This window comes from Hirundo rustica, chromosome 5 (assembly GCF_015227805.2).
Source record: "Hirundo rustica isolate bHirRus1 chromosome 5, bHirRus1.pri.v3, whole genome shotgun sequence".
Lineage (NCBI taxonomy): Eukaryota > Metazoa > Chordata > Aves > Passeriformes > Hirundinidae > Hirundo > Hirundo rustica.
The window spans coordinates 46,053,372-46,074,247 of record NC_053454.1 but is presented as its reverse complement, the minus strand read 5'-3'; the positions used below and the strand labels follow the sequence as shown (position 1 = coordinate 46,074,247).

Here is a 20,876-nt window from a genome sequence, read left to right as displayed (position 1 = left end):
CCAAGATGTTTAAGTTGAGAAAGAAGATGTTCTCTGCTCCTTCCATACATTTTGGTGTTGCAGCAAGAGGCCCTCAGGGTGTGACTCCCATAGAGGCAGGTGATGGTGGTGCTCCTTTGATGATAGAGTCTGAGTAGCTACACTCAGCTTGAGCCACAAAATTAGATGTGGGTTGGAAATTATTAGCTAAATGCTAATTGATTGATAGGGATGACTAATTTAAATTTAGAGGCCTTAAACTCCTTCCTGTGTCATATTGTGATTTGATACGACAGTAGGAGGAGTGGCCTTGGGCTAGGATAACTGGTAGTTTGGGCTGAGGACCCTGGCAGCAGCTTTCAGCCCTTCTGACTTAATTCACATTTCTTGCTTTTTGTTGTTGTTTTATTTGTTTGTGATTCATTTTTTATTGTGATTTACTTTTTCTGTGGATTCTTTACTGAAGACAAAATGGTCAGGTAGGTGAATAGAACTTGTTTTCTCTTTCATCTTGTTTCTTGAATTGTTTCTCTAGTTCAAAAGATGTGTGTTGACAAGCCTGTTCACAGAGGGGGCTCTCTCTACATCCTATAAATAAATGTTTAAATTTGGGAAAGGGCAACATTTCAGATACATTCTTCTTTCTAGCCTCCTTTACTGGCCCCTTCAGAGAGCTTCCTAGTAAAAATTTTTAGGATGTAGGAAGTCAACTATAAATTTTATTTTGAGTAAAAAAGAAGGAAAAAAAATAAAATTACATAGAGTTCTTACCCAGGGGTATAGTGTCCCTTTTGGCAATGTGGCGGTGATGGAAAGGCAGTTCTTCTGAGCTGCCTTGCTCTCCCACTTCTCAGTTTCTTTGAGCAGCTGTGGAAATTGGAAAAAGAACAGATGTGGCAGGCCTTGTGTATCTCCAGAACACAATCTCAATTTCAAATCAATGAAGTAATCTGAGGTCCTTATTCCCTTCCTACAGGACTTAAAGAGCCAAAGTAAAGGTTTGGTCATGCCAATTTGCCATTACCAAATGTGGTACCCTTGGTACCACACCAAAGAGAAACATCAGTGCAAAGAATTTTTAGCTGGTTTAATGGTGCACAATACAGAGCTCTTGCTTTTAGAGTAAGTAAAAAAAACCAAAAGGGCTTGGTCACGTCCAAATCTTGAGCGCTGCTCTTCAAATCAATATGCTGTTCAAAACACTGCCACCTTGCACTTTCCTAGGTTTATGTTGGGTAGAGTTTCTGGAAGCAAAATCACTGTAAACCTGTGGATTTTTAAGTGACTTTTTGCAGCTTTTAGAATGACTAAAGTTACTGTTTCTAAGGGCAACCTATTCTCTCTCCACTTTTTTTTTTTTTTTTTTTTTTTTTTTTAATCAATCTCTCCCCAGTTGTTTAGCCGCAAATGTGGGTGGTGGGAGAATCTCATTTCAGCTTGCTTTGCCAATGTACTGCTTTGAATTTTTAATGATGACAGCTGAATAATAAACACTCCCCAAAGGTAACAAAATCACAGTAACATTCTGATGACTTCTCTGTAGTCTGCTTTAGAAACAAACATCTGTGAAAGATGATTTCCTTTAATGCTGCCTGATGGAGATGACCTTTAGAGTTATCACAAAAGCAATGCTTTAACCGCTTACAGAGGAATAAAAGGTGGATATTTACATGGTAAATATTTTAACTACTGCAGGGAAAAATATCAAAAAAAACTATTTAGGTGTTGCCAGATTATATAATAGTTGAAAACTGGGCACTAGGAATTTCTCCAAAGTTTAATTGTTACAGTTTGTGTTTATGTTTAGTAGGTTATAACAACACAAAGGAATAATTCAAAAAGTACCAAATACATAGGATTTTGAATAGGCACACATTGTATTTCATCTGCAAACTGGGAGAGAAAAACATTTTAAAAAATACTGAATATTAAATTTTAAAGTTACCAAGACTTTGGTAAGCTGTGCAAAGTAATGGCTGCAATACAGACTAAAGGAACCTGTGCCAGAGTAGTTCCAGGGTAGCAGCTGGAAGTGAGCTAAGTGATGGTGATATGGGCTGATGCAAACTAGCAAATGCCTTCTGAAAAATTTCCTAGGTTAAGTTGAAATGGGAAGCAGAGTTTACAGAAGACTTCCATAAGACACAGTGCACAATAGAGTTTGACATTTCTAGTGGAAACAGTGGATCGATACTCTGTGAGTATATGAGAGTATCATTTTTCCAAGGGGAAAAATTTAAAAGATTTAACTTTAAGTTTGTATATATTTTTACTAAAATCCAGTTATAGTTGCACATAGGCAACATTATGCTGACATATCAACATAATTCCACATAATATTCATAGAATGCTACAGGGTTGGAAGGGACCTTTAAGATTGCCTAATCCCAACTCCCTCTCCAATGGGTGGGGACACTGCCCACTGCATGAGGTTGCTCAAGACCTTATCCAACCTGGCCTTGAAAAATATATTTATACAAAATGCAGGAAAAAAACTTACAAATTATTCACTTTATTGTGAAATTTAATTCCAGTTTTCCACTAAATTATACTTATAATTGTTTTCCATCTTTGATTTCTGCCTAAAAGTCCAATATTCCACCCAGCTGCACTCAGTAAGTTTTTTGTTCAGTGAAAAAGTTTGTACCACCAGAAATATATTTCTTCCAACATTAGTTGGAGACACTGATTAATTTGGCCTTGAAAACAAGATGAGCCATAAGTAAAACCTCAAAAGTTACTACATGTTGAGCTACTAACATTTTTGGGAGTTTATCCTTCCATCTCCTTGCTTATGTTGTCAGAAAGGATTGAGTCACAGGACGTTGCTCAAAGGATATTTTTGCGACCCTTTTTTTTTTTTTTTTTTTTTTTTTTTTTTTTTTTTTTTTTTTTTTTGGTGTTGTGTGATTGGGTTTCTCCTCCTCTTCATTTCCCATTCAGATGGGACTGATTCCTAGTGGAGATGTAACAATCTCTGAAGTATCTGTGATGTTTTCTTGTTTGGTTAGGTTTTTCCCTATTAACATATAGATTTGACTTTCACAAAGTAATCTTTAATACTTATGGGACTATATTCTCAACACAACAATATGTGGGCAAATACCTGTGATTATCAGGAATAAAAATAAATAATAAATCTAAAGAGATGAAAATATATCTTTGTTTTTCCCAAACATTGATTTAGTGACTGGAAAAGAGGTAAAATAGATTTTTTTTTTTTTTTTTTTTCCTCTCCCAGAGAAAATCAATTATCAAAGTTGGCTAACTGTAGACTGCAGCATTTAATAAACCTTAAATGATCCAGGCAGAAGATAAAGCATTAAAGTCAGTCTTTAATTATAGAGGCTGGGCATTTCTGGTAGGAGTTCATGCAAAATATCATCTTTGTACAAATAGTGTAGATACTTTCTTTTAATATATTAGGTATGCTGTAAGATTTTGACAATGGTTTGCTTAGACTCATCGTAGGTAGATTAATGTTAGTGGAGTTTTTATAAGGGCTTTTTTTTGGAGATTTTTCCCCCAATCTTATATTTCAAGCTCAGTTTAAATTATTTTGTCTATGGTTTTCCTGTCATGAGTTTTTACCAGTTTACAGCTCCTTGAGAACTCTTCCTTCATCTGAGTTCATGGATCCATTTTTTCTGATATGCATGCAGCCCATTTAGATCTTGGCTCTACCGGGAGTACATGCTACAAGATCACCCATCTTCTCACATAAACTGTTCTGAGTTTTGAGAGATTATTTCTGGGTTTTTATGGACCCGTTCTCAGAAAAGAAGTAATTTCGTCTTTTTACAAAGTTTTGAGAAGTGACTACTTGTATGATGTTTGAATTTCAGGTTGAGTTACCTTGGAAGTGGTCTGGGCAGCAAAATAAGAGAAAAGTTTCCTTTCAAGAGCCTGAAGTGAAATAATTTAAGATCGCTGATATCTGTAGGTACTTGTTAATCCCGGACTAGAGACACTCTTTGCTTATGGGTAGCATGTGCTTGCAACAAGACTTTGAGGTTAAGATGAAATGTGTTACTTTGAGTTGCTAGAAATGAAGAGTTGCAGCTAATGTCAGAGGAATTTTAGAAAGCAAAAATTTCAAGAGCATCACATTACGCGGCAAGTAATTGAAGCATGGTCTCAGCTTCTACCTTAATCATAAAACTAATAAAATTCAATTATCAGTTATCAGAAGCAAGAACGTGTGAAGTATCATCTTTAGGGATCAATCTAAATTTTAATGAAGGATTACATTTGGGACTTAGAAAACCATATAAAGCTCTCTGTCTGTTGGTCTATGGTGAGAAAAATCATGAGGGCTGAAATATTGATGATTCAAGGATTTGGGTGTTTAAGCAGTTTGTCTATGCTGAGATTGTTTTATAAGACCTTCATTAAAATTCTGTTTGAGCAGCAAAAGGAGAGAAAAAGCATTGCTAAACTAATTTTCTTGTAGTAGGACTACTATATTATGATCCACTTAATTTCTAATTGAAGCATTTAAACTGTTTAGATCTGGGACATAGGCCCATATCCACAAAGCTGTTTGAGAACCTAATTCTTATTTGACCACCTAATTGTCACTGATTTTGTGAGACTGGACTGGCAGAGCCAGAATGGGAGAAAGTTAAGTGCTTAAATACCTTGGAATAGCTGATCAGTAATGCTTTTCTTCAGAGCTGTAGTTTATGCAGGTACCCGTGTTCTAATTTTTGGTCAAAGGCAATACCTTTCTAACCTTTTCTATTAGAACAACACATACCCAAATTTCACTCTGACATAGTTAAACAGGAAGGCTTTTATCACTTATTTTTTGTCTACATTGCTGCAAATATATGAAAGCTAGAAATCTATGTGAGCAAAGAATGCTGTGCCCGTCCACTTCTTCAATATGCTTTGACTTTGTAGTTGTTAATGCTCTTTCTCAGAAATGTTGATGCCAGCAGCTAAATGAAGCTCTTGTGAATAAGCGGGGGATTTTTCTTAACTGGAAGTGCAATATTCAGCCAGCAGAGCCACCTGATTGCTTCATATCATTATGTTTATGTAGCTATACTCGCTTCCATGTAATTGGGTTGCTACCATTAGCAAACCGTTCAGACTTTATTAAACATATTTGTAAACCTAATTTTCATTAAATATATGACATCTGCATTTTTGTCTGCTGGGTTCTGCCTTCCTACCTGAAACAATCAAAACTAGACACGTTACACATCTGTCATCTTTCATAATCTAGACTGCCTCAAGCAGAAAAAATGCATTTGTATTTTCTAATGAAAAGAAAGCCTCTGAATGCCAACTAGTAGACACAAAAGATTATCTTTCTGCTTGCCAGACTGGGATTGTCAGACATTAAATTTTTTAACAGCCACTTCCACTGAATTATTGATGTTCTCACTATTTAGAAAATGCATCACATCACTAGAGTAATTAGCACCCTGCCACTTCTGGCTATCGTATTTTGTGTTGCAAGAGCGTGCTGTGTTGAACTATTTCTTTTTAAGTGAATGACTAGTGTTGTTTCTCATCCATTGCCCTGTTGCATATCATCTAACTAGCGTAGACAGATGATGTTCTGGAGGGTTAGGATCCAACATGCATATATGGCTTCCTTTTAGTATAAGTATGCATGTTTCTTGTTGGAATTTATTGACATGGATTTTTCTTCAGGATTAATTTTTACATGCAAAATAGAATGGATGCCTTCTGAAAGCGTTGAAGTTGCAGTAAAGGCAGTAATTGAGGAGTGTGCAAATTTGTGTAACAGTGTTATGCCTTATATGTAAGATAACTCCCTTCAAGACGTCTAAATATTTAGGAACAATGATGATTAGCATATTTTTATTATTTCAGATGAATAAAACAGAATGCTGCTTTGAGCTTTATATTCAACAAATAACACATTGTGAAGAAGTGTCTACAGATTCAGATTAAAAAAAATCCCAAAGCCTTCAATATAAATACCGGCTATTGAAATGTTAAAGTTCTTTGCCATAATTTTCTATCCTTTTGCAAAATTAAGATGTAACATTGGTGGTTTTGCTTTCTTCTTGATTTATATGCGTCTATGCACTTTGAAATTTGTTATGTGTTAGTCATCTGTTTCTTCCCAAGAGCCTGCTAGAAATGACTGAAAACAGAGTTATATGTGTATTAGCAAAGTAATTTTTATTAGGCCAGTAATTTATGAATATACTGCGTGTTACTTAGAAATACAAATTTTAGAGCATATATGGAACTGCATATTTGCCTGGGTTATTGAGCATTTAACTGAACACTCAATTATTCTCTGAATTTAAAGTATATCAATACCTGATACTTGGGAAAGCAGTAATAATAATGTAGGTACTTAAGAAATTAGGAAAGTGGAAAAAAAATCTGATCGAGCTCATGCGTATCAAAGTTTTTTTTTTTTTAAATCAGTGTGTACCTAAATGAGATACTGCAGAAAGAGAAGCTAGCTTCATTCAGGTATTTAAATGGACAAGGGCATTGATCAGCATAATTAGATGCTTAACTGGACATGCTAATCTATGGTCATAGTGTTACTATGATACACAGTATTGAAATGTAAGTATTGAAGGTGTTCTGTCTCAGAGGGCTTTGTTTTCTGGTTTCAAGCTATTTATATAACTGAAGAATGTAGATTATGTAACAAGGACAATAGGGGCAAAAAAACCACCAGACACAAACAAGAATCTTCCACAGAATAAATCAAACAGAACCTGAAAAATTAAAATGAAAACCAAGCAATTACAAACAGAACAAACAAAATGACCTCCTGGCACTTCTTAAGATAATTTATTTCCAGTGATCGACATGCATTTTAATTGTGTACTGCGATCGGAAAGTGAAATTGCATCCTTATTTCCAAGTTTAAGTGGACTTTTCTTGAAGAAATTATAGAAGCTGAAGAAAGGGGAGGTTTCCCTCTTGACACCTAGCACATTTGGGGTGGAAGAACGGCCAGGCAATTTCTGTGATCATGTGACTGGTGTCTCTAATTTGAGTTCATGAAGCTTTAGGATGTATTTCACACATTAATGGAGGATAGAATCACTCAAGGTTGGAAAAGACCTCTAAGAATATCAAGTCCAACCATTGACCCAGCACTGCCATGCCCACCCCAAACCATGGCTCTAAGTGCCTTGTCTACATGTCTTTTAAACACTGACAGGGATGATGACTCTACCACTTGGCAGCCTGTTCCAATACTTGATTGTCCTTTCAGTGAAAAAAATCTTTCCTAATATCTGATCTAACTCTCCTCTGGCACAGCTTGAGGCCCTTTCCTCTTCTCCTGTCACTTCTTATCTGTGAGAGGAAACCAAGCCCCACATGGCTCCACCTTTCTTTCAGGCAGTTGTAGAGAGCAATGAGGTCTCCCTGGAGCCTCCTTTCTTCAAGGCTAAACATCCCCAGCTCCCTCAGCTGCTCCTCATAGGACTTGTGCTCCAGAGCCTTCACCAGCTCCATTGTCACTCTAGCAGCTCAATGTGTTTCCTGTAGTGGGGGGCTCAGAACTGGCCACAGTTCTCAAGGTGCAGCCTCACCAGAGCTGAGTGAAAAAAGGGGGAAAATCCCTGCCCTGGTCCTGCTGGCCACACTATTGCTGATACCGGCCAGGATGCTATTTGCCTTCTTGGCCACCTGGGCACAGCTGGCTCATGTTCAGCCACTGTCAACCAGCACCCCCAGGTCCTTTTCCTCTGGGCAGCTTCCCAGTCACTCTGTCTCAGACTGTAGTGCTGCACAGGGTCATTGGGACCCAAGGGCATGACCTGGCCTTTTCTATATCCACCAAATGGGTCACTTTGTCATAAAGGACATGAGGTTAGTCAAGGTTTTACTGCTCTTTATCTCTCAGCATGGCGTGTCTGTTTTGCTGCTGAGCTGCCTCTGTGCTGGAAGGGAAGTTAATGCTGTGCCACAAGCTAAAGCGCACAGAAAGGTGGCAGAGGTGGTTGTCTCTTTACCACCTGCTGCTGCAGGAATAACAACAGCTTCATTTCTGCAGTGCAGCACTGGGATTTGCTCAAATATGTGAAGGATCTGCCAGATCTTTCTGTGTGCCCAAGCTATCTTTTTTTCCTATAAAGACCTAGATCTCTGCAGAGCTCTTTACCAGTGTTACCTGTTGTATAACCTGCTTTTTGGTGCTGTAGAAATACATTGTATATTGTTACCTCTACCTAAAAGTTTAGTCATTTGTGATTTGTTCTTATTTTCATTGGGTATAGGGCAAAGGGAGATACTGGTACCAGTAACACTAGCTACAACAGAACCAGCAAAGAACTTGTTAGTGGCTAAGGCAGTGCTGATCACGCTGCAAATGAGCACTCCACTCATCCATTGGCTATGCTGTTGTCAGACTGAGCTGTTTGCTCTACACTGGAGAGCTGATACAGTGCTCTAGAAAGATGTGTGTCCTTGCCAGACTGCTCAGCTTACTTCAATGCTGATGTAGGAGACTTTAATGTCAAGCCAGGTTTCAAGACCTGAGAGGAAGGTAGCAGATGTGTTGGACAGGTGTGCTTGATGAGCCTGTGCAAGCTTGTGTGTTTTCAGTAGAAAGTTGCTCCTGGGGTCAAGCACTTCCGAGAAAGCTGCTTCCACATAGGTGTCCTAAATTAGGGTTATGGCATTACTCCAGGGGGAACTATATTCAGATGCAATTGAGTTTATGGGTTGTGAATTTTGGTAGTTTATGGTAGTAGAAAAGCAGAATATTTGATTTCTATGCAGAATGGAAAATAAGTGGTAAACTGTACATGTACTGGCTGGTATCAGAGAGAGAGATTGAGTTATTCAAACTGGGCAAATCACTTGGCCTCTTTGTCTTTCTCCCTTTCCTACTGTCCTTGCCCATACACTCTTTTATATTTACTAAGTATTCCTGAGCAGACCAATTGTTTCTGCAACATGCTAAAAAACTCACTGTGCTTGATCCCTTGTGCTTCCTGATTCTGCAGCTGAACCTCTTGCTTGCTGACTCTCAGATGACTGAAGAGAAAAGTTTGCCTTCTGTTGTAGACTCAGTTTCTGGATTAGGATCTGAAAGCTCTCCTTTTGTTCCAGAATTTGTAGTGTTGGCTGCAAAACTAGAAAATGTTTCTTACTTTCCACAAGGTGTGTTTTACTTTTCCCCTTTGTTTCTGAGTTCACAATTCAAAGTCCTTCTCCAGTAACAAGCTTCAGTAAGAAAGAAAAAAAAGAAATGTAGTGTCTCTAACTGCAATGTTCTGCACTCCTGCAGTTAGCAATACCAGGCTTATAGCACTGCAGCGGAATCTCCAATCAGTGGAGATCACAGAGCAGGAGTCACTCTGAGAGCTGTCAGTTGTTATGTGAGTGCCTTGGTTTGCATTCCAAAGTGTGTACTACCAATACTTGCATACCCTTTAAGATTAGGTCTGTAGGAGAAAAGGACTGCTATTATGGTCTCAGAATACAAATTGTGAAGTTCTGTAAGCAAAAAAGGAGTGTGTCTGTGCTAAAAATTGCTTGAATTATGTTGGGTTTATATTGTTGTTTGTGTAATTAGCTTGGATGTACTTCAAAGAACAATTGTGGTTTACAAATCCTTTTTTCCTAAGTACAGCCAAATAATAATGAACAAAAGATGTGTAGGAAAAATAATTAAAAAAATCACTTCTGTTAATTTCAAAAAGTAATTATGTACACAGGGAAAAAATAAAAGACATGCAGACTAATAATTGTGTTTAATATTTTCATTTATGTTAGCTGCAATAGTCCAAAAGACTACTTAACTTCTCTTTCTATTAGGATTATAAAACTTATGTAAGATGGTGTTTTTACTCGCCTAATGTCAATATGAAAGTCTTGTATCTTTCTGCTGTAAAAATATTGCTGTAGTATTTGACTTAAATAATCACGCTGTCTAATGGAAATAACAATAAAGAAAAAAGTACTTTGGTGACTCAGGACTTCCTTCTCATTGACTTTCAATAATACACAGGCGTCTACAAGTCTTACTGAGTCATACAGAACGACATCGAACATTAAAACGGAATTTAAACAGACTTCAAGCCCATGCTTCTGTTTTAAAAGTCCTGTTTAGCAGTCATCTTCCCGTAAAACTCAGTACCTCCTCCTTGTCTGATCTAACATTTGTATAGCCTCTTGTTTGAAGTAGGCATGAAGCTGTCCCAGCCTGACTGTTTGACTTTTTTTTTTTTCTTTCTTTCTTTTTTTTCTTTTTTCCCTCTCCGGCAGCTTAGCTGCTTTTGGAAGAGCACCTCAGGGTAGAACCTTCAGATGGCTTCTGTGGTTTCTAATGGTGAAGGAGCAATGGGATGGTTGTAAAACTGTGGCTTCCAATCTGCAATCTATGAGTCATGTCTCCCTAAAATTTTTTTAAAGAAGAGTCCAAAAAGAGGAAGAGTAGTAAACTTAGCCTATTATTTGGTGTCAGTTCATAATATAGAGCTATTCCTGCAGAGGAAAAAAAAAAAACCAAGAACCTGAAAAATAATTTATTTATATCAATCTCACTGCTCTGTGGACTTGATCCTGAACTTAGATTTTTGGGTCATCTTAAGAGCCTCATCTCTTTAACATTACAGTGAGATATAAAATATTTAGGGATAAATAGAGGCTCTCTAACAGCACATCTAAATCCTATGTGTAAAGATTCAAACCAGTATATTGGGATCCTGAAAAGCTCTTTATTTGCTGAAGTATCATTTTGAGCTTTTAAATAGAGGACTAGAAAGACTTTCAACGTCCTGCACCATTAAAAGGTGGCTTACATGCATACCTGCAGTCATGCTAAGGAGCCTAACTTGCAGCTTTGCCTGTGTTCTCTCAGAGGTCACACACAAACCTACAAAGATTTCATATCCTGAAATAATGTTTAGTAGGTAATACAGACAATTCCCCTCAAAAAAAAAACCCAACAAAAAAACCCCAAAAAAACACCCCACCCCACCAAAAAAAACCCAACAAAACCCAAACAAAACAAACACCCCCCCAACAAAATAAACAAACTCTTCAGTAAACTTCCTGTGAAATGATGAGGATAAAATACATGTTTTCTGTGATAGGCTGCCAGGAGGGTAATGGAAAGATCTGAGTATATAAAGCTGCTCAATTATTTCTGGATTTTGTACACTGTACTTCTGCACCCATACATATATTGTTTTACACAGCTTATGTGCAAATGAAAACTGTGTGTGCTAATATACTCTACCTGGGGAATTCCAATACAGAAACTAATTATTTCTTCAAACTGATCTGACACCGTGCACAATTGTTACTGATGGGTGATGAGATTATAATTTTTCTTGTGATTAAACTGATTGTAAAAGTAGTGGTGTCTGTTAGTGGGGAAGGGTAGCTTTACACTGCAATTGAGTGATGGCCATAAACTCTTTGTCATGTGTAGTTGTGTTGTTATCTGTTCACAATAAGAACCTATTGAACTTCAAGTTCGATAGCAATTGATTTTTCTTTTTAATGTTCTTCCAAGCAGATACAAATTCTGGTTGTACAAACATGACTACAATTCCAGACAACTGTGGTAAAGCCATCTCAGGCCTTGTCCATGTGGAAGGGAGGTCTGACATAACAGCAGAGTCTTTTTTGTCATGGCTTTGATTACAGATGGGAGCCCAATAGCAGTAGTATGAGAGACCATATTTAGGATATGTTTTTATCACCATCAACAGCCATAGATTTATTTGGTTTTGCATTGAGTTTGGATGGGAACACGTGTAAAAAAGAGACCCTGAAATAAGATCTTCTAGACATTTATTTTAACCTGATACAAGCTTGATTCTTCTTTCCTGTCAGCCATAGATCTGCTACTGTGCTGGCTCTGTGACACATTTTTTTAGGCCCTTGTATGTCTGGAAAGTAATTGTGCTGCCTTTGTTTTATTTACATATTTTGGATTCAAGGAGAAATCTCTGCCCTTTGGGAAAATGCAAGGGTAGAGGATGAGGAAAAGACCATCATAAAAATGTATTCAGAGGCAGACTGGCTTCTCTGCATTAGTTATGGCCTAACTTTGAGCCTTTTTAAATAATTTAACATTATTTCCAGAATTGCAAAGTCAAATACTTCAAAGTGGTTACTGCCAGGATCATTCCAACCTATGGAAGCATATGAGTGGCAACGACCTTAATGTGGTCACATACTGCTCCCTTAACCCCTCTAGGTCTCTAGACTTATTTTGTGTGCAGAAATGTGCTTTGCAATTAAAAGGTAGGAATCATTAGTTAACCTTTTAATCTTATTGCTCAGTATATGGCACTCAAGCTTATCTACTGTTATTCTAACCCTGCTAGAGATACAAAACTGTTTTGCCCATATGCTTTTCTGTAAATCTTCATTGTCCTATCCAACTGCATGAACTAATTTTCATGGTGCTGAGAAAAGGGATATTTCATTAGTTCCCTTTCCCAGAAAGAAGACCTGGGGCATCAAGTAGCATCAGTATTGAAAGCTTCTGATCAGCTTTACACACAGTTGTGACGATTCAGTGACTGCAGAGTCTCAAGATGTGTGTCTATAAGTAGAAAATATGTTGGTATCAGCTGTGAAGCTTAATATCAATGACTGTACAAGCATCATGTCAGCTTGAATCAGCGATAGTGTGGCCAGCAGGACCAGGGCAGTGATCGTCCCCCTGGACTCAGCCCTGGAGAGGCTGCAGCTTGAATGCTGTGCCCTCACTATGGGAAACGCTGGAGCTGGAGGTGCTGGAGCCTGTCCGGAGAAGGGCAATGGAGCTGGTGAAGGGTCTGGAGCACAAGTTTTATGAGGAGCAGCTGGGGTTGTTTAGCCTGGAAAAAAGGAGGTTTGGGGGAGATCTTATCGGTCTCTACAGCTGCCTGAAAGGAGGGATATTGTAGAGGGGTTGGTCTCTTCTCACAGCTAACAAGTGACAGGATAAGAGAGAAAAGGGCCCTCAAGCTGTGCCAGAGGAAGTTTAGATTGGATATTAGGGAACGTTTCTTCACTGAAAGGGTTGTCAAGCATTGGAACAGCCTGCCAAGTGGTAAACCATCCCTGGAGGTATTTAAGAGATATGTAGATATGGCACTAAGAGGCATGGGTTTGTGGTGGTGTTGGGAGTACTGGGTTAATGGTTGGACTTGATGATCTTAGAGGTATTTTTCAACATAAACAATCCTATGATTCTGTGTTTCTATCACAGTTCATTTTAGTGTGTTTCTGCAGTTATATCTCTTTGCTTACATGCAGAGTTCAGCTCATCTGCATTACTATGGCATTCCCACTGTGCTGTGGACATCGATCCTGTCAGATGCAGCAGTAGCATCCAGCTTGGCAGTGTGCTGTTCATGTCCTTGTTCACAGGAGCAGCTTCTGCCTCTGGGATAGCCCTAGTCTTTATTCACTACACATATTCTAAATCCCCAAAACAATGTAATTTCTCTAGAAAAGAGGTTGACCTGTTTATTTAAAGCCATGTGGATGAAAATTAGTGCAAAATAAGGTCTTGGAAGGTTTTACTTTTATGCATTTGTGCAAGGTTCTTGGTTTGAAAAACTTGACTTTATTCAGTGGGGTTTCTAGGAAAGAGCACTCCCGGGGAATTCTGATACCACTTTCCTGATTTATTCCATATTCTCATCCTCTTCTCACAAAAATGTATTTACTCGGTTGCTTACTGTGGCAATGCCATCTTGCTCATGTTTTTTCTCTCTGTATGTATCTTATGTGATTCTCTTTCTTGCCAAGCAGTTGCCCCTACTTCCTAACAGGCTACAACAAATCCATTTCTCTGAATGGATGCAAAATGGTAGACCTTTCCAATGCATTTTAAAATACCAATTTCCCTACTTTGACAATAATTTTAATTAAAAGTTCCATACTTTGAAAATAATTAGAGCACAAGAAGCAAGCTGTGTTTTGGGTTTGTGTTTGGCGGTGTTTATTTTTTGTTCTTTGGTTTTGTTTTCATTCCAATACACTTATTTGATCCTATAAACCCACCTTTGTCAATTCTGGTGCAGCTCAGTTCAGGACTCTGACAACTCCTCAAACACAAGGAAAACAGTGCACAGTCCTGGCAAACAGCAGAGATCAGATGAGGATTGAATCACAACACACTGATTAACATCTGAGGGGAGGTAAATTCTATCTTTCTTACTCATGGTCAATCTTGCATCTTGTGTCAGCTTCACCTCTCTCTCTGGGAGCAAAAATGATACTCTGTCTGTTGCAGAAGTCCTTTGCTTTACATACAAAGTGCCTGGCATTCCCACACAGAGGAGTTCAGGAGATCAGCAGAACACCTTTGCTTTCTCATGAGGATACGTGGCCTGGCCTGCAACCCAGTCACCAGCTTCTGTTTTCTTCAGCTCTGCTCTTATCCCTCTTTTGTTATGCCTCTTTCTTGCCTTATTTTTTGTAAGGTGACATTCAGGGTATGCTCTTATCAGATGCTTCTGAAAAACTAAAGTATGCAATATTTTCACGTGCCTGCTGTAATGGTAAGATCTTAAAAAATGTCACTTATGGCATTTATCTCTTAAATTCATGTTTGGTCTCTGTCAGAGCATGTTTTTCATTCACTGTGGAATATATCCTTTATACTAAATCTGATATTAATATGTCTGTCACTCTGTTCATCCTCCTTCAGTAGTGCTCACCTACTTTATAAATACACTGAACCTGGTTCTGTACTGCAAATATGACATTGTCCTCTTATGAACACTTAAAACTGTATCTTCTGTCATTTATGGGAGGGTGGCATTATGTTTTAAATAAAAAGAATCTTAACATACAGGATATGAGCTTGCACTATTTAATGCCTCAAACCTCCACTTACTTCTCTGCCAAAGTAATAGTATAGAAAAATCAATACTGAAGGTTCAAGGCAAGAAAATCTAGCTATCGAGCTTTTCTTCCTCTGCTTTTCCTTCAAGCCAGACTATTGTTTGTACATATCTGCTCTGCAGTCATTGGACTTCCACAAGTCAGAAGTTTTGTTGCCATAATCTACAGATCAGTGGATGCACCAAAACCTTCTGGAGTACTAGGGTAAGTAAGCTTATGTCATGACAGCATAGGAGACTTATGGGTTTTGGACTCTGCTGTCAGGGAGATTACAAGTGCACATCTGTTGTGGTAGTTCAAGAGGGCTCATTCTCTAGAAAGTTCTTCTTTTTCCTGGCTGCGAGTTGAGAAGGTGTCATGATAGTTTGGTTCAGACTGGGTAAAGTGACCACAGTCTCTTTTATGGCTATTTTCTGAGGACTTTTAATTTTCTAATATTTTTTAGGCTTTTGATTAGTGTTACAAAAAAACTTTCTTCATTTCCATCTTCATTTCCTTCCAGTCTCTCAGCAATGTATCGCTAGACAGAGTACTTTGTCTATTTTAATATATGACTAATCTTTTCAGACCCATTTCCATTGCTATCTGTGCACTACAATTGCTAACTGTATTATACCATTCAATATGGCAAGCAGCAGTCCATCAATCCTCTTTCTTCATCTAAAGGCAGAAAATATATAGTAATTGCTTAATAAATCTGCCATTTCTTTATCTTGGTCTCCCAGTTCCCCATTTGCATTTTTAGTACTTTTATCTTTAGGGCTGGCTGGTCATCTAACCAAGACAGGATGATAGCTAACTTTTATGGTACAGAAAGCAATAGGATTCTATGGTGAATTAATATTTTTTTTTTATTAATAACAGATACTAAATCTTGATGGAATAGTTAATGTCAGGCACAGCTTCGAGCCCAGTAGAATTTGTCTTGGGTACCTGGGATGGATAATGTTATTTTCATTTGCCTCAGGCCTGTAACCCAAAGAAATTTCCTGCATTTTGGCAAAAATTACTTGGCAACAAATTCAGGGCTGAATTCCAGCAAAATCAACTTTTCCTGTGTTCTTAGCAACTATTCTTTTTGAGAGGATTACCATATTTTTAATTACAATAGTGGCACATCATTGGTACAAGGAATTCTTTTTTGTTTCTTGCTAAGCAGTGACAGGTTCACTGGGTGTGATCTTATTTTTCTGCTACAGTATCAGAGATATGTTAGTTGAAACTATTATTGATTTAATTTTTTTGTGTATAGTTTTTTATGAATTGACAAGAATTGTTTGCCATGAAGAAATATAAAAGTCCTAGCTAAGAAAAAGTAAAAGCAAAGGCTTTTGGTTTGCCTATAAACCACACTTGTGTTTTACACCTCATTCTGTGCTGCACTGAAGGTTAAGAACACTCCATTCCCTAACCAAAGTTTAATTTTCCATTAATTGTTTACCTTCTGAACTTTGAGCTGTTTGACAGGGAGGATGTGCAAGGAGGCGTTTGTCACTGTTCTTACTTATATATGTACTTCTTGCCATTTCTGAACAGGAACTTTTGTGGCTCAAAGCTTCTGATTTAACAGTGAAAATCTTCAGCATTTAGGAAGCATGAACCTCTGCACATTCATAAAGCATATCTCATCAGTAAAACAGCTTTTTGTAAATGTCTTTGACCCACCCCATCCCTCCTATTCTTCAGGCTTAGGTCAGAAAATGGAAACAACTTCAAAATCTGTCTTCATCCTGAGGGAACTCCAGATGAGTCTTCTGATATCTAAAAGAACTTAAGAAATTACAGCATAAAACCCATTTTGGAAAACCGGCATGATGCACCGTCCTATTTAGGATTAAATCTCATTTCTGATGACATTGAAACTCTTAAAGGCTCTGCTTGAGAGCAAGCAAGTCTCGCATCCCCTCTCTTCAAATTATGCCCTTGCTAGGAAAAATACATAGCAATAGACAGAAATGAAGAAAAAATCTCCAAACTAAACACTTTTGAAAGCAAATTGGAGAAGTCTCTAAGTCAAGACATAGATTGCCTGTGCTCCTGAGGGACTGTTAATAAATGGAAACACATGGCTGATATTTAGTTATTTTGCCTAAATAAATACCCAGGCAGTATTAAATGCAACCTTTGGAGGATTTCCATAGAACTGGCGAAATGTATTGCTGCTTGCTACTATTACAACCTACATCAACATTCAGGACCATTTCTTCTGATTTTAGTGCCAAAGCAAGAGGAATAACCAATTTTGAAATAAGTACAATAATATGACACACAGCTTTGGCCGCTTCAGGGAACCAAGATTTTATTTCTGGGGGAGTACATAAGGGAGCGTACAGTGGAAGAATTACTGCTTTAATGTTACATTTTCAATATAACGGGAAAAATAAAAAGAGAAAAACTTTTGTAGTTAAGCTGAACAAATATTTCTTCATGGAATCTTCTAGTGTAATTTTTTTTCAGACTTGGAACCAAATAGATCAAATAGTAAGTATCAGATGTGAATCAGGCTTTGTGTGGTCCAACACAAGCTATGTGAGCAAAGAGACTATTTCAGATTTTAAAAGAAAATATTTTCATGTTGACAAATGAGCACAGCAAGAGACAGAACTGTTTTATATAGAGCAAAGACAGATTCTAAGACTGTAGATCTTAAAAAGTAGTTACAAGAGCACTTAATCCAGACTCATGATAAAATTCCTGCTTAAAGGTGGGACAGCCACATCCAGTTAATTTTCCGACTTTTAGAGAACTACATATGCATACTATAATCAAGGATCTTACTGCAGTGAGATTGCTCTGTGTGTGTGAATAGCTCTTTTCTCCTCTCCTATAATGGAGAGACAACCTCTTTCTTGTTCTTCAGTCTGCTTCTGATTCACCTAGGAATTTAAATTCCTTTCAATTTTTTAGAGTATTCAATATTTAAAACTATTCTCATTGCTTCTATTGTTCATGATTATTCAATTATAATTGATAAAATTGGTCTTTGTTGCCCTATTTTCTCTTAATTTCACCTTGAGTGAATTTCAGTTATCTTCTATTCTCATTCTTACGATTTTTGATCCCATTTTCTTAGACTATTTTACATTTCCTAAAGATACTTATATTAAAAATAGATTTATTTTTGTTGTAGTGCTTTCATTCTTCAGTGTTTATATTGAATGACAGTGCTTTATTGAAGCATTAACTAAGATTAAATTCACCGGCTTTCCTTTTTCCCATTTGGCATATGAATTCATGGACAGCTTTTTTCTAAATTGCCTTGTCAGGAGACTGAAAGGATCAGTCTCAGTCTCTTTTAAAGTGGCAGAAGTCCTTCTGATTTATCTAGGGGTAAGATTGAGGCTTTTTGTAAATATTCCTAGAAATGTCTCCCAAGTTTGAGTTGTGCAGTTCTCCCACACCAATACCCCTGTATTTTTCACAGGTCTCATGAAACCTTTCTACAGACATTCAGCAGTATCCATCATTCATCTAACAGCCAAAATGAACAGGGTAACTTCCCTGTATTTCTTACCATCTATCATTCTTTACCTTTACAACTGACCTTCTTCCTGGCCTGCTTTTTTCTCTATATGTTTGATAAAATGTGCATTCTTGTATTTTTATTCCCTACAATGTTTGTTCTTCAGTCAGCCTTTGATATATTAGAGTGAGTAGGATATGTGGAAAAAGACATGTGTGGGGTTTTTTTGCCCCCTCCCCCCCAACCCTTTTTTTTTTTTTTTTTTTTTAAGTAATCAGTATTTTCTAAATGTCTTCATGTAGGTAAAAAGGAAGCCAGCCCTTGCTATCTGTGTAACACTTAAATATCAAGGCCTATACGTGTAGCTAAAGCACAGATGACTTCACTAAATAAAATCTCTGAAGCCTGTTTTAAATGGCTATGCTTTTGCAATGATAATGTCAGTAAAAGCCTGGAAATGCTATGAATAAAACAAATATAAAATAGAGTCGTTTCTTTTTCTGTCCTGTAACAAAAAGCTATTTCTGAGAAAAAGAAACTTAAAATTGTTTTGTGTCAGCAATGTATATAAAGTTGGCTTCTGTGTGCAGGAGAAGAAAAAGACTGGAAGGCAGAAGGCAGAATAAAGTAGTATTTTGAATTCTTTTTCTACATGACATGTCTATGAGCCACTTAATTCTGTATCTGTGTGGGATTTTAAAAAAATACCTAAATAACAGAAACAATACAATGAGCCAACTTGAGACTTGAATCATAAATTAATTCAGGGATTTCTTCAGAAAATGCCACTCTATACTTGGAAAAGCCATTGTGCAGGATGTATCTTCCTCTATCTTGCTTTGGCTGATCAGCTACATGAGTGCAAAATGTTTCAAGTAGAGGCTCAATGGGCACAGAAGTTTTGATCCTAGTGAAGGGCTAAACTTTAACAGATCTTGGCAGACTTCAGGTTTCACCTGAGGAGTCAGGAGACATCCCTAGTTCACCTGGTTGCAGACTTGGAGCTGAGAGTGAGGAAAATTGATGTGAACTATACTAAGCCACTGCAGATAACGACACACAGTAATTGCAATAAACTTTCAAGGAATTAATTTACTGTGTGGGAAGGGAATGCAGCAGTGAATGCGCGCTCAGTCTCTCTCTACCCCTCACCCCAGCCCTCTCTCTCCCCCCAGACTGTCTTTTGTAGTCACCATAGGGGTTCTGTACTTATAAAGAAGCTAAAACTCTGATTTTAGAAAGAACCGTTTCCCCAGTGGCCTCAGAAATGTTATTCCATGTTCCCAATCTTATTGCTGAAACAGTAAGTTAATTTCTAAGGCATCAGGAAACATGGTATTTGGTATGGATGTTCTCTGAAGGTCTGGGAACACCACTTCTCCAAGAGGGAAGGATCCACTTGCTAACTAACTGCTCAGTGTCATCCCTGTAAAGTTTTTGCTGCTTGACAATGAGAACAGCAGAAGGGTCCAGATCAGAAATCAGGCTGCATCCTTAGGTCGTGGGTCATTTGAAAGCCTAACATCTATGGTCAAATATACCAGGAAAGGAGCAGAATAGGACAGCTATGAACCTGCTTTTGAATATCTTGCAAAACCAAATTCGATATAAAATATTCTACCCTATAATGATACAGAATACCTATATATATGTGAGATGTTAATTATGAAACAAAATATCCATCTAGAGCATCTTTGTTTTGCTTAGGCTCTTTTCAGTTTGGACAAATGGGAATCTGGAAATCACTTTACTGTTGCCAGTGTATAATACTATCTGTTTCTGGGGTTTATTGTATTTCCTTTACAGCTGTGATTTGTGACCATTTGCATTTTTGCTGACAGGTACTAAGAGTAAGTCAATATTTATAAGTACTTTTTCCTATGCCTTCCTTTTACTAGAGACTTTCCCAGTTGTAACGAGCTCTTTTTTCAGAAAGTGAAATACAATTTGGGTGCACATGCCAACAATAATTGTACTTGTCTAAAGAAACAGATAACATCATAACTGCCTAAAATTTAATCACAAGAAATGTGACAATTCATATGGGAAATCATGTATTACAATTTCTTTCTTTCCATGTGGCTTTGAGTAGTTAAGGTGAAAAAAATTATTCTGTTTAGGTCAACCGTGCAGAATGGCACAGAAAAGCAATTTAATGCAAAGCTTTTCAAATGTATTGGTGGTTCCTACCAACAGAAACATAGCTGAGACTACAACAGTAAAAACACCATATGAGAATTTGGAAAAAGTAATTATATTTAATAGTTGTATAATATAGTTACTTCGATTTAATTTTGAATTTTGAGGTTTTTCTTTTAAAAGTTTGGCAGTGCTGCTAGGAGCAAGTATAATGTAGCACATATAATGACATCAGCTGTGAACTGTGAAATCTAGTTCTGTCATTAGTGTTAGCTGGCTAATTTGTTCCATATTGGTAGCCATATAAGTGAAGTTTGAACCTGGGCCAGATCTCATATACTAAAATCCACTGTAATTTTAAATTCTTTACAATAACAATCAAATTACTTTTTAACAGTATCAGCCCATTGCTCTAAAAGCAAAGAAGAAAAACCCCAGATCACAAACTCAACAAAACCAATCGACCAGT

The 20,876-nt window shown here is 37.4% G+C and overlaps 1 long non-coding RNA gene across 2 annotated transcripts in view; it reads left to right on the top strand.

Moving 5' to 3' along the window:
• The first annotated feature begins 275 nt into the window (after positions 1-275).
• LOC120753095 (uncharacterized) overlaps positions 276-20,876 on the top strand; it is a 32,159-nt gene continuing 11,558 nt past the window's right edge. For both annotated transcript variants that reach the window (XR_005700957.1, XR_009207870.1), the window contains exon 1: positions 276-458. This is a non-coding gene — a long non-coding RNA (uncharacterized LOC120753095). The remainder of the gene's footprint in view (positions 459-20,876) is intronic.